Source organism: Pristis pectinata, chromosome 2 (assembly GCF_009764475.1).
Source record: "Pristis pectinata isolate sPriPec2 chromosome 2, sPriPec2.1.pri, whole genome shotgun sequence".
Taxonomy (NCBI): Eukaryota; Metazoa; Chordata; class Chondrichthyes; order Rhinopristiformes; family Pristidae; genus Pristis; species Pristis pectinata.
Window position 1 is genome coordinate 46,918,552 of NC_067406.1, and position 14,993 is coordinate 46,933,544.

Sequence of the window (14,993 nt, forward strand, 5' to 3'; positions counted from 1 at the left end):
AAAGGTCTAGCTTTAGGTGTGGATCTAGCAATGGCTCCAAAAGTGTGTAATGATTCAATTAGTTGCAAGAATAATGGTTAGAACCATGAAAAATACATTATTCACCATAGTAAAAAAAACATAGTAAATAGAAAAGCAGAGTGCTTTTTAAATGGTGAAAAGATTGAAAGATATTGGTGTTCAGTAGTGCTTAGCATGTACATGAATCATTAAATGTCAACAGCAAGCAATTAGGAAAGCCTTTATTATAACAGGATTTGAGTACAGGAGATGTCTTGTACCAATTACATAGGACCTGATGAGATAGTACTAGAATATTGTGTACATGTCTGTTCTCCCTATGTACGGAAGGATCTACTGGTAAAAGAGGGACTGCAGCAAAGGTTCACCAGATTGCTTCCTGGGATGATGAGTTTGTCATAATGAAGAGAGATTAACAGCCAAACAGCCCTGGCTTTCCGTCAAAATCTTTAAATATGTTGTCCAGGACAGTAATTTACTGACCTAGAACAAAATTATTAGACAAAACCTGAACCATATATTGCATGAAGCTTACATTTGTAGCTATTAATAGTTAATCACTCTTGAACATATGGAGATGTAAAAAAAATCCAAACTTATATCAACTGTCTATTTTTAACTTTCCATGAGTAAACAAAAGCTTCACACAGTAGGCTCCTCAAATTGCTGACTATAGGAAAAGCAAACTTTCAGAACCTATGTGTAATGTACCGAAAAAGAACAGCATGATGAAATAATATTCTGCTGGTGAATGTGAGTGTTTATTGATTGAGGGTGATTTTGACTGTGGGTGATTTTGTAAAGTGGGTTCTGCCACCTTTATTTGGTTAATAGAAATGAAAATCAGGAGAGAAGTATAATGGATAGCTCATTGTCCATGTTACCAGTCAGGCAAAGTCAAAATTGCCTCTATTCTCTGCATTAACATGTTATTTGTTATATCATTACCTTTGCTCAGTTCCTTAGGTGCATTCTTCCCACTTGTGTCTACACGTATTATTCAGTTTGTGTTGCCTATAAGGAATAAGACCATTGCAGACTTTCCCTTGCCAAGTGCACCATCCCCAGCACCAACTCAGCCCAGACCATAGTTTGAACCTGGAGCCTTCCCAGGCTGTCTCAGTTATTCCACTTCAGATGGTGCACTCATCAGCTCATCGAAGGAATCTGTGAGACACATGCTGACCTATGTACTACAGTTGGTTTTGTGTTTGAAATGGCAATATTAGTACTAATTCTCTATTGTGACCTCCCACTTCTCTCTGGGGGAGAGAACAGAGAAGTGATTTGTTATTACTGATCTTATGCCAATGATAAGACAGACATTAGATTTTACAAGAAGACTCATGGTTCTCATGAAAACAGATCACCTTTCACACCTCCCTCTCTCCACAGGTGTTGCATTATCCAATGAGGACTTCCAGCATTTTGCCTCTTTATCCTTCTTATCGGTCATTAGCTCATTAAACCTGAGAGATTATCCCTCAATCTTTCGAAACTAGGGAAGAGTTTGAAAATGCCTGTAATTAAATTTTTATTCAACTGATTAATGAGCTATTGAGGATTGATTTTCAAGGTTGGAAATTCTGTGGTGCAGAACCTGCTGGGCATGACCTCCTGCTCTGCATTTCACAACTCCCACACTGGGGAAAATCGCGTTCTTAATTAGAAATTTTGCATTCCGCTATATGGTAAATATTCATGATATTTTGCTAAATGCTACTGGAAAAGTGTAATATAAGTAAAAGACACAGTGGCACAGCTGGTAAAGCTGCTGCCTCACAGCTCCAGTGACCCAAGTTCAATCTTTTTTCTGTGTTCCCTCTCTCTAACTGCTCCCATTTACTCATTGACCAGATAACGTTGCTTACAGCTTATCCCCATGGTCACCCCAGTTTTACCCTTTATGAGACATCCCCCTCCCTCACCCTCTCTGCAGCTTTACAAGCTTCTTTTGTCTCCTTTCCAGTTTTACATAGAACATCGAACAGTACAGCACAGGAACAGGCCCTTCAACACACAATGTCTGTACTGGATTCTTTTGCCTGCACATGATCCATACCCCTCCATTCCCTGCATATTCATAGGTCTACCTAAAAGCCTCTTGAACACCACTATCATATCTGCTTCCACCACTACCCCTGGCAACCCGTTCCAGGCACCTACCACCCTCTGTATAAAAAAACTTGCCCCTCTCATCTTAAATGCATATCCTCCAGTATTTGACATTTCTACCCTGAGAAAAATATTCTGTCTACCCTATCTATGCCTCTCATAAACTTAAAAACTTCGATCAGGTCTCCCCTCAGCCTCTGATGCCCCAAAGAAAACAACCCAAATTTGTCTAATCTCTCTTTATAGCTTATACCCTCTAATCCAGGCAGCATTCTGGTATACCTCTTCTGTACTCTTTCCAAAGCTTCCACATCCTTCTTGTAATGGGGCAACCAGAACTGCACACAATACTCCCAAGTGCAGCCTAACTGAAGTTTTATATAGCTCTGACAAAGAGTCTTCGACCTGAAACTTTGACTCTGCTTCTCTTCCCACAGATGCGGCCTGACCTGCTGAGTATTTCTCCCATTTTCTGTTTTTGTTTTTAAATTCTAGACTCTGCAGCTTTTTAAAATTTTATTTCTTGAAAATGTGCACTCACTTACACACACACAGACACACAGACACACACAGACACACAGACACACACAGGCAGACGCGCGCGTGCACACACACACACACACACACACACACACACACACACACACACACACACACACACACACACACACACACACACACACAGACAAAATTCAAAAAGAACTGGTCAAATATGTACAAATAATTGATAACAATCACAGACAGATAAGTAGATTTCAAAATCCCAAACCAATTTACCATTCACCAGCTAGTTTACTAAAAATGGGTGAGTGAAGACGAAATCAGCCTACTTCAAAATGGGACATAATAACATTGGTTCAATGCAGTTGTTAAGACAATAGTTTTATTTGCAACATTCAGCTCAGGCAGCAACAACTCTTCAAAAATTAAACATTTTAACAAGGCACACAGATTTCACCAGTCAATTACAGTGTCATATAGCTTTTTCACTTTCATCTATAAAGCAAGCTTAGATATTCAACTTACTGCAAAAACTGGTCAAAGCTCATTTTGTTGCTGTTATTATAATATCATACTTTTGGACAGATGTCACAAGCAGCAGTAAAACTACTTAGTTTGTCCCTAGCAGCTGGACAACTAGTGGGAGCAGAATGCTTCATTCAACAGGATTGGGGCAGACCTTCTGCCATGATCCACACTGGGCTTCCAGTAGACAAGCCTGTAACTGGACTATTCTCTGAGTGCCAACCTCCACAGATTTCCAGTTCTCTAGCAAGTATAGCAGCCCCCATTAAAATGAATGGGAGAAATGCCTCAGGGGTAGGCAAGTCAGCTATCTCAGGGCACAGAAAGATCTGCCCACATTCAGCACTGCAAATCATTCCAGCACTTATTATGGGGATCAATGAAGTTCAAACAACCACAGTGCTGGCTCAATTCTCTTTTGCCAGCTTCGCTTATTCCTTGACTTGTTAATGACATGTATGTTTTGCTGGTAGGCCTGTACTCTGCTTTGCAGGTCAGCTTGTCTCTGAGTTGCATGCCTGTGGAGTGCAACGTGGAATTCAGAGACAAGTTGGAAAGCAAGTGCGGGCTCATCTGACTTCCCACTCCTCTGCTGGACTCAGTGATAGAACACATCATATCCGTCCCCTCAGCTTTATGCCAGAGATGGTGGGCACACCACCCATTGATTGGAAAGGGAAATGCAGATAATATTTAGTTTTTTCACTTAATTTTGACGTTCTTAATTAATTTATAATACTTAAATTTGTTTAAAAATACCTTTTTTAAGAAAAATAATTCTATTTTTAAAACTATTTAAATATTTTGAACTACTTTTAAATATCCTTGATCATGAGAGATGCAAAAACATTTCAAAGTAGTGGGTGGTGTGGAGGTGGGGCACACGGTTCTCAGACTGCGCCACCTTATGGGATCACTGCAAGTTCCTGAGACCATTGGACCACGGGGCTGAAATCGTACAATTACGGGAACACCTTAGGGAGTGAATTTAGGAGTGGGCCAGACTGAGTACAATCCAGCCTAACCTGCTGAGTATTTCCAGCAGTTTATTTTAGACTTACAGCATTTACAGTTTTTTTTTTGCTTCTTGACTAATGTGGTCAAATAAAAAACACATGATTATTTTCTTCTCTAAACATCAAAATACAAATGAATCTATTCATATCCATCTTTCATGTGCAAGTCAACTAGATATCAGGACCAGGTGAAATTGCACCCAGCAGTAAATTGGCAATTTACTTCCTAGAGCTATTCACATCAGTGTTCCTGATGGATTTCCAACATCAGTCCCACATCTAATGACATCACGAGTTGCACAGCACATTATTTGTCCATTCCTAACCCAACTAGTTGCTGACTACCAATGGAAAATGACCCCTTTATCCTAACTCACTGTACTTTATTAGCTAATTCCCTATCCAGGCCAATATAGTTCCCCTAACCCTGTGTGGTCATATCTTGTACAGTAACTGTTATGTAGCACCTTATTGATACCCTCTAATAACTACTAAGTTTCTATTTCCACTCATAACTACTGGATTGTGATATTCCTTAATAGATATTAGAGATCATGCCCTACTAAGTGAACACATTTTGCAATAATGATTGTCGTACCTTTCAACAACTGCAAAGAAATCTTACTCTCTGATAACTATCACTCTCTTTCAGATTCAACTGGTCAAAATTAAGTCTTGAAAATAATATCTACTTTTCAAACAAAAGCCAAAGTGATGAAAGCTATATCTGAAAATCCAAATGTACTGCATCCACTATTTCTCCTTTATCTACTGTTTGTTTCATCCTCAAACAATCCTAGCAAATTTGTCAAAATGATTTCTCTTTCATAAAACCATATTGACTCTGCTTGATTATAAGTCTCCATATGTCCTGATGAGCCTTCTTAATAAAGGAATCCAACATTTTTCCAATGACAGATGTTAGGTTAACTGGCATCTTGTTTCCTGACACTGGCAGACCAGACAATGCAAGGTTCAGACTGCTGTCTTCTCAAACACCTTCCACAGTTCAGAGTGTAATTAAACTAACTGTATTCAGTAATCTCTCCAGCCAGCTTTCAGTGGGCACCTTGTAAGTTCTTTGGCAAAGGTATTGTTATAGCAATGACTGACCAAATGGGGTGAGTAGTGGACCTCAGGGCAGGAGGCAAAGACATGCCCATCAGTGAAGACCCCAATCCCAGCATTCAGAAACAATACATCCCACACAGACTTCTCTAATGAACAATGTAGATGCTTGGGGTTTTTAAGTCTATTGTTGCTAAGATATGTGAAATGCTATGAAAAGACCATGCTCTAAACAGCTCTCTACAGTGAGGTCATGGTTGCACTGACTCAACCTCCTCACCACAGGATCTTTCCAAGTGGCTACAACAGATGTCTCTTGGTGGCTTCACTCAAAAGAATGAAGGAGGTTCAGTCACTGAGTACATTCAAGACAGAGATCAATTGATTTTTAGATGTGAAAGAAGTCAAGGGATATGAGGTTAGTGCATAAAAGTGGCACTGAAGGAAGGATCAACCGTGACTTTATTGAATGATGAAGCAGCCCCAAAGAGCTGAATGGCCTGTTTCTGCTTCTATTCCTTATGTTCTTATTTATAATAGGGTGCAGTTTCCCTGACTTATGAGGACATGAATGAGTGGTGATTCTCACCCCAGGAACAGACAACTGAAGCCACCACTTGCCAGGCTCTACCTAACTTGGTGGGTTTCCTGAGCCACAGCATTTCCTTCCTAGCATTTATTTCATAGATCAGAATGTTCAGGTCTCTTTTCTTAAAGTTCAGGGATTTCTACCTCTGCCTTGTGAAATCTCTGTCTCATCGATGGAAACCATCGTATGTGGTTTTCATGGGAAGTGTGCCTTTAAGGTCTGACAACCTTGTCAAACAGGTGCCCTGCAAGTTGTTGGAAACTGAGTTTAATTGAGTCAAGAATTACACTGGGCCTGCCATAGAGGATGATTCTTGATGTAAATCACTATAATGCAGTTTCAAATGTATCTTCGGTCCATTTCACAATATTTTTTAAGGATCCTCAATGGATGTTAGTGCTATACCTAGCAAATCCAATTTCTAGGCATGCTTCCATCTAATATAAAGGCTTTTCAATCAAAATGGTTTAAAACCTTGGCCTCATTCTTATTCGATCTGTGCAAATTCATCAGAACAGCATCCTGAATCTGGGATTTTGTTTTAATTTTCCGATCAATTGGAACATTTTACAGACCAACTGAAAAATATCACATATTCAACCCTTGGCTTTTGCTTGAAAAGCAGATTTTTTTTCAAGATTTAATTTTGACCAATTGATTCTTAAAGAGAATGATAGTTATTCAAGAGTAAAATATCCTCACAGTTATTGAAGGGTACCACAATCATTATTTATTAGCAAGTAAGTCCTCTAGTAGGACATGATCTCCAGTACTTATTAAGGAATATCAAAATCCAGTAGTTATTAGCAGAAATAGAAGCTTAGTAGTTATTAGGGAACATGATAGGCTAGAAATTAATAAGGATATACAGTTGCCTCTTAGTTATTAAGAGGCATGGCAACATTATCATTACTAGAGGACAGTCCTATGGTTATTAGAGGGGACAGGATCCAGTAATTATTCAGCTATAAAGGCGAAAATAGGCCAGTATGGAGTGAACAGTACTTGCTGGCTATCAAAGGGTAAAGTGGCTTAGTTTTCAAAAGGTAGGATAAGATTTAGTTATCATATGGTTTGGTAATGATTGATAGTAGTGAGTATGATTGCCAATAAGCACAGCATCCTGGTTATGATTATGGAGAAGAATCCAACTATTATATAGGGTTCATTATATAGTAACTATCAAAGGGAACTGCAGCCATGGGACCATTTTGTAAGTCTTAAGGCAGAACTAAACTCACTGCAAAGCTTGATTAGAACATGATGTCTCTGATATTACTGGAGAGTTAAATTATGGCTTAAGATAAAATGAACAATTAATGTAGCTTGAGAAGAACAGCAAGCATTTGAAGAGATATCAGATGTTGTTTGTACAATGCTTGTTAAAATTCATTTGATTATACATGAGAAAGACTTAAATGGTTATTTAGGCTAGCCAAAGGGTAGGGCCACTTTTGGTAACAATCCTGGATCTGTGCTCTGCACAAAGCACAGAGAATGCAAATATTTTTCCTTTGTTTGTGGCCTTCAACTGATTGGTACTCCAAGTGTTGATGGTTCTCCATTTCTTCTGTTATGGAACAAACTCACCCAATATGGGGCAGACCCACATTCAGTCACTCAGATGTTAGGTTAGCATTTCAGATCATGGCTGAATTTTGACCATCAGACGGAAGATTGCTTGATGGATTTGTGGCCAACAATTTACACTGATCAAAAAGCAAAAAAAGAATGCTGGAAATATTTACAAGATCATGTAGCATCTGTGGAAAGAGAGGTAATGTTTCAAGCTGATGAATCTTCACTGGCAATTATCAACCTGAAATATTAATGTACTTTCTCTTACAACAGATTCTGCCTGATCTGTTGTGCACTTCCAGCAATTTCTGGTTTTAAAACAACAGGAAGTTGTAGGACTGTACGTGATGTTGTGAACTGCAGTAATGCTACTTTTCATACTTCTGCGTGGAGGGTTTCTGATACTATGCTTGCATTTGACTTCCATCTAATAATTTTTTCAATTCTTTCAGACATCTGATAGCATCAAATTAAACTATCCAACGATCAAAAGTATAGAGGATTCATAAGAACTGTATTAGTATGGATAATAGCAGGGTTAACTTTGCTTTGGAATTCTGATTGTAGTAGAGATGAAGAGCAAGCATTACTGATATTCCTCATTCCATCATATTTATGTTTCCTTTGAGCCATAATAGTGCACAGCAAAATAAAGATGCTCCAACACACTTTTGTTGGCTCCACATTTTCTGCAAAGGAGAAAAAAATATTAAATGTCATTTCTAATTCAAAAGTACCCAAATTGCAACAGAGCTAAATTATATATGCAGGAATTAATTTACATATATGAACAATGTCAGCAGATTAATTGCAAATGAAAAAAATCAGCTGGTTACCAATATTATAGGTGACAAGGTGATTTTCAAGGGCTTGCATTAATCTTAGCTGGGCTTTTATTGTGCCAGAGGGTCAGTGCTATAGAAATTTTAACAGCAATGCAAAAGGGGATCAGTGAAAGCAGGTAAATCTCCATGGCTACTCAACAACCCCTTCAAAGAATGGAACCAAGACCAGCTACATGCATGACATATCCAGTACAGACTTGAAGTGAAAGAATAGCTTGGAAGTAATCAAATAAAAATTGGATCATGCTGCTTTCATTTTAAAGCTTTGAAACAGGTGTCAAAATGTCAATTTGTCAGATGGTATGTGTGCTTGGTCCATGCAGGAAGTACGCTTGCTGCCATTTTGGATAACTCTTCACCCCAAGATTTCCAAAGCACATGCCTAAAATAAGCGTTAGGTTCTTTATAAATGTGTTTCCCATGAACCACGTGCTTTACATACTGTGGTAAATTTCTTCAGGCATTTTCAGGTACATCTAAAAGCAATTCTAAAGGGGCAGCAAGAAGAAGTCAACATTGGAAAGAGAATGTAGCTTTCTTTGGGAATCAATTTAGTAAACAAGCCACTGGTCAAGGGATTCAATGAACAGAAAAAAAATGGACTTTAGACCAGGCTGTTGGTACGAGCTACATAGCTCCCTCATCACATCTGTGTCTGTGATACATTCAGTAACCTTTGAATTGGCCACATTTCTAATTTAGTCTCGCCATACTTTGGTTGTAATGGGCCAGTTTAATCTTCATGCAAAACTTGCAATCATTTTGACAAGGTCAAGAAGCAGCTTCACTGAGTTTGGTTCCAATTTCAAGTAATGCACAGTGAAGCAGGCCAAAAACTTCCAGGGACATCCCCCATCTCTCACCACAGACTTGGCAGAGGATTGGCTTTGTCTTCAAGGATTTTTAAGGTCCTAATCTATATGAATCTTTTCACTCACTTGCACAAAAGTAGGTTAAGCCTTTCTATGCCGGGTTCCATTTTCGGTGGAATCAAGCAGCTCTTCTGTGGTCCTACGGAAGTATTGATAGTTAATTAGAATAGACAGGATTTCAAATCAAACTTGGTAATAAAATTTCAGGGGAAAAAAAAGTACTTACTGTTTGTTTGAAAGGTTTATATCTTCTGCGTCAATATCCATTTGCCAGAATGATTACATGAGAGAGAAAGTGATAAAATGGAGTTACATACAGCAAATATCCTTGAGTATTGATCCAATAGTATAATGTGACAAGGCTACAAGGTTATAACAAAGATTACAGGGCTTCCTGATAGAATAGTCCTAAGCGTATTCTGCACTGAAACAACATGTTATATGGATAAGGAAAAGGTGGTTAAAGTATTCTCACTGTTGAATGCCCTGGGAGTTGAGAGACAAAAGATTTAGTGAAGTCACTTTTGGAGATCATGCCACCTGCTTCTGCCCTACTCCAACCCAACAGCTTCCAAAATTCTCATTATGCTTTTGCTATCTCCAGACTTAACTATTCAAATCAAAACACTTCATTCAGCCCATTCATCTTTCCATCAACTTGATCCCTCCTTCTAATGCATCCTTCTTTGCTTTAGTACTCTTTATTTTTGTCTATGTTTCTGTGAAGCAACCTGAGTATGTAAGTGTAAAATATAAAGGCAAAGATAAGGAGCTGTGTGGCAGTGGCACAAGGCTTACAGATGGAGGGGAGTTTTGCAAACCAAATCAAAGGAAAAAAAAAATTTAAAAAAACAGATCATGGTCTATCATTTATTTCAATACCTCTACCAACCTCAAATCCCTTGATCCTCTCAGTGCTCAAAAATCTATCAATCTGTGTGTTTGTAGAACCCTGAATGGCTCCAACTGAACATTTGTCTAAATTACCAGCAGATGTACTGGTGTGTTTGAAGATGCACTGGTGTGTTTGCAGATGTACTGGTGTGTTTTTCCAGGTGGATATCATGCGAAGTTAAGGGTCCTCTTCTAAACTTGAGATGTGCTAAACCAGTGAACTCAGTTTCTAAAATTCATTTCCACTAACACCAGGTGACACCATGAAGTGGTCCCACACTGAGTACCAACTGATCAAACACCTACTGTTGCCAATGTTCAATAAGGTATTTCGGCACCATTGTTGGTTTAATGGGACAACTGCATCTGCTTTAATCCCCAGCTTTCATATAGATCAGATGCTAATATCTCCATCTGGACCCTGGTCCCATTAAAATGAATGGGAGAAATGGCTCAGGAGTAGATAGTCAGCTATCTCAGGGCACAGAAAGATCTGTGGGAAAGCTGGCCATTGTCTCCCACCTCACTTCTTCTCAAGATCTTCCCTCTACTATCTACAGCCTCAGTACCCCAACCATAATGCCCACTTCCACCTGTTCCCCATTATCCACAAGTAGGATCTCCCATTGTTTCAGCCTGATCATGTCCCATTGAATATTTCTTCCTACTCTGACTCTCTTCTTTGCCCCTTTGTCTGGTCTCTTCCCACATACAATGGCATGCAAAAGTTTGGGCACCCCTGGTCAAAATTTCTGTTACTGTGAATAGCTAAGTGAGTAATAGATGACCTGATTTCCAAAAGGCATAAAGTTAAAGATGACACATTTCTTTAATATTTTAAGCAAGATTACTTTTTTATTTCCATCTTTTACAGTTTCAAAATAACAAGAAAGGAAAAGGGCCCGAAGCAAAAGTTTGGGCACCCTGCATGGTCAGTACTTAGTAACACCCCCTTTGGCAAGTATCACAGCTTGTGAACACTTCCTGCAGCCAGCTAAGAGTCTTTCAATTCTTGTTTGGGGGATTTTTGCCCATTCTTCCTGCAAAAGGCTTCTAGTTCTGTGAGATTCTAGGGCCGTCTTGCATGCACTGCTCTTTTGAGGTCTATCCACAGATTTTCGATGATGTTTAGGTCAGGGGACTGTGAAGGCCATGGCAAAACCTTCAGCTTGTGCCTCTTGAGGTAGCCCATTGTGGATTTTGAGGTGTGTTTAGGATCGTTATCCTGTTGTAGAAGCCATCCTCTTTTCATCTTCAGCTCTTTTACAGACGGTGTGATGTTTGCTTCCAGAATTTGCTGGTATTTAATTGAATTCATTCTTCCCTCTACCAGTGAAATGTTCCCCGTGCCACTGGCTGCAACACAAACCCAAAGCATGATCGATCCACCCTCGTGCTTAATAGTTGGAGAGGTGTTCTTTTCATGAAATTCTGCACCCTTTTTCCTCCAAACATACCTTTGCTCATTGCGGCCAAAAAGTTCTACTTTAACTTCATCAGTCCACAGGACTTGTTTCCAAAATGCATCAGGCTTGGTTAGATGTTCCTTTGCAAACTTCTGACGCTGAATTTTGTGGTGAGGATGCAGGACAGTTTGGATAAAAAAGGGTGCAGAATTTCATGAAAAGAACACCTCTCCAACTGTTAAGCACAGGGGTGGATCGATCATGCTTTGGGCTTGTGTTGCAGCCAGTGGCACGGGGAACACTTCACTGGCAGAGGGAAGAATGAATTCAATTAAATACCAGCAAATTCTGGAAGCAAGCATCACACCGTCTGTAAAAGAGCTGAAGATGAAAAGAGGATGGCTTCTACAACAGGATAACGATTCTAAACACACCTCAAAATCCACAATGGACTACCTCAAGAGGCACAAGCTGAAGGTTTTGCCATGGCCCTCACAGTCCCCCAACCTAAACATCATCGAAAATCTGTGGATAGACCTCAAAAGAGCACTGCATGCAAGACGGCCCAAGAATCTCACAGAACTAGAAGCCTTTTGCAGGAAGAATGGGCAAAAATCCCCCAAACAAGAATTGAAAGACTGCTGCAGAAAGTGTTTACAAGCTGTGATACTTGTCAAAGGGGGTGTTACTAAGTACTGGCCATGCAGGGTGCCCAAACTTTTGCTTCGGGCCCTTTTCCTTTTTTGTTATTTTGAAATTGTAAAAGATGGAAATAAAAAAGTAATCTTGCTTAAAATATTAAAGAAATGTGTCATCTTTAACTTTATGCCTTTTGGAAATCAAGTCATCTTTTACTTGCTTAGCTATTCACAGTAACAGAAATTTTGACCAGGGGTGCCCAAAATTTTGCATGCCACTGTATGTACATGGCATCATTGTGGCAGTATCCAACAACCTGGCCCCAACCAGCATACCTTTACCCTGAATGTCCAAACCACCCCACACCAGGATAGCCAGAGGGCTCCATGCTTTTTCCTTGAACAGCGGCCCAACCTGTTCCCCTTCACCACCACAACCCTCTTGACTGGCTAAACTCATTCTCAATGAACAACTTTTCTTTTAACTCCACTCAATTCCTCCAAATCAAAGGTGTAGCTTTGGGAACCCAAACGGACCATATGCATGACTTTTTTGTGGAATACATGGACAGTCCTTGTTTCTGTCTATTTCAGGTCTCCTCCCTCATCTCTTTTTCTGGTGCATTGATGACTGTATTGGTGCTACTTACAGTCTGTAAGAAAGCCAACAGAATATCAAAATACATTGCAAGGGTTATTGAAAACAAAAGTAGGGAAGTACAGTGTGTTTCTGTTATATAGGGCACTGCTGAGGCCACATCTAGAGAACTGTGCACAGTATTGGTCTCCTTATTTATGCAAGGATGCTAATGTCTTGGAAACTGTTCAGAAGTAGGTTTACTAGACCAGTACCTAGAATGGGCAGGTGTCATATGAGGAGAGTTTGGATGGGCTAGGCTTATACCTGCTGGAATTTAGAAGGGTGAAAGGCAACCTGATTAAAATATTTAAGATCCTGAGTGTTTTAACAGGACTTCATTGTGAAGAGGATGTTTCCTCTTGCAGGAGAATCTAGGACTTTAGGCCATTGTTTACGGGTAAGATGTTGCTCACTTAAGACAAAATCTTGTTCTCTCAGAGAGACCTGAGCCTTTAGACTTCTCTCCTGAAAGGACAGTGGAAGCAGAGTCGTTGAATATTTTTAAGACAGAGATAGATAGATTCTTGATGAGCAATGAGGCGAAAAGTTACTGGTTGAGGTGAGGAGAAGTGGGGGAGGTTGCTAGTTGGGAATGCAGAGTTGAGATTACAATCAGATCAGCCATGATCTTATTGAATGGTGAAGCAGACTTGAGGAGCCAAGTGGCTTCTCCTAACTTGTATGTTTGTACATTTCTGCTCTGTACCAACCTCCTAAGCTTCAGCAGTTTTGCTGCCAATTCCACATACCCACACCACCCCGCTCTCATGTTCCATGTTGCAGCTCCAACTTTTCCCTTCCCTTACTTGACTTCCCTATTTCCATCTCAGGAGATAGGTTGGCAACCAATATCCAGTACACACTCACAGCTGTCTCAACTTCACTTTCTACTGCCTTGTTTCTGATAAAAACTCCATTGCATTCTTTGAGTTTCTCTCTGGCACATTTGTTCTGATGACAATATCTTCTGCATCAGTGCTACCAAGATGAGTTCCACTATCCCTAACTGTGGCTCTCTCAGCACCATAGTTCCACATTGCTCCCAACACATCTGTTCCATTTCCTACACCACTTCTCTCACGTCCTCTCTTCCCACCTAGAGCAGGGAAAGGATCCCCTTCCCCTCCATGTGCAGCATTTCAGGTTTTATTTCAGAGTTCCAGCATCAGCAGTTTTTTTCTTTTTGCTAATCACACAATTTTTGCTCAGTCGGCAGGGAATAATCTGTCCACGTTTTTATTTTTATTGAGAGACTGACAAAACAGTAGACACAGTTGGGAGTTTTCTCTCCTCTTGAGTAAGAAGGTTATAGGTTCAAATCCCACTCAAGGGAAAAAAATCTCAGCTGACAAGAAACGTTGGTAGTGCTGAGGGAGTGCTGACATTTTTTAAGGTGCATTTTTCAGATGAGATGTGAAACAGAGACCTTTTCTCTTTCCCCAAATGGATTCAACAAGATCACTGTTTTTAAGACCAGGAGAGTTATTTCCCAGGGTCCTGGCCAATATTTGCCCCTCAATGAACATCTTGGAAGGAAGCAGTTTATCTTGATGTTATCACATTACAATTTGCGGGAGATTGCTGTTCTTAAATTGGTTGTAGTGTTTAATACGTTACAACAGTGAATACATTGAATGCTTTGGGTGTTCTGAAAACATCATGAAAGCTCATAAATAAATGCAAGTCCTTCATATTCCACAGGATTACAGACAACTGGAATTTATAGCAATAAAAATTGACTGGTTCAGTTTTGAATAAAAGTTAAAATATAAAAAACAAAAGGCTGAATTCTTACCAGCAGGTTCTTCCTTCTGCTTCATCTTTCTTTCACAAGCCAATATGACAATAACTAACACAAGTACCTCAGCAACAATACACAGAAAAGGGAGAAGAGCAGCTGTTAGGCTGTGAACCTTCAGGTAGATCCGTAGTGTACTGACCCCCACTGTGTAGTTAGCATCACAGTGGTAGTAAGCAGTATTATCCATTATGACGTTTTTTATTGAAAGTGTGGTTTTGTTGCCATTACTATGGATGTAAAATTTATCTGTTTCATTGTTCAGTATCTGGATGGATAAAAAAGAAAACTTTTTTAAACACTTGCATGAATACATGTTTGGAATTTTGAAGCAGACTGATAAACACAGGTAGAATAATTCCTTGCTCACACCATATTACAAGAAATGAATCCTCTTCAGTGCAGCTTTCAATTCAAATATATACTTTCCACATTGTTGGTTAGGCTACCATTAAAAGCCCATCCCTGGTTGCCTTTTAAAAGGATG

General features: G+C 39.6%; 1 long non-coding RNA gene across 1 annotated transcript; it reads right to left on the bottom strand.

Annotated features, from left to right (window-relative positions):
* Window positions 1-7,016: 7,016 nt before the first annotated feature.
* Window positions 7,017-14,680, bottom strand: LOC127567545 (uncharacterized). Its single transcript, XR_007955903.1, has 4 exons — window positions 14,504-14,680; window positions 9,357-9,378; window positions 9,197-9,269; window positions 7,017-8,102 (listed from the first exon to the last, which is right to left on the bottom strand). It is a non-coding gene; the product is annotated as an uncharacterized LOC127567545 (long non-coding RNA).
* Window positions 14,681-14,993: the final 313 nt, after the last annotated feature.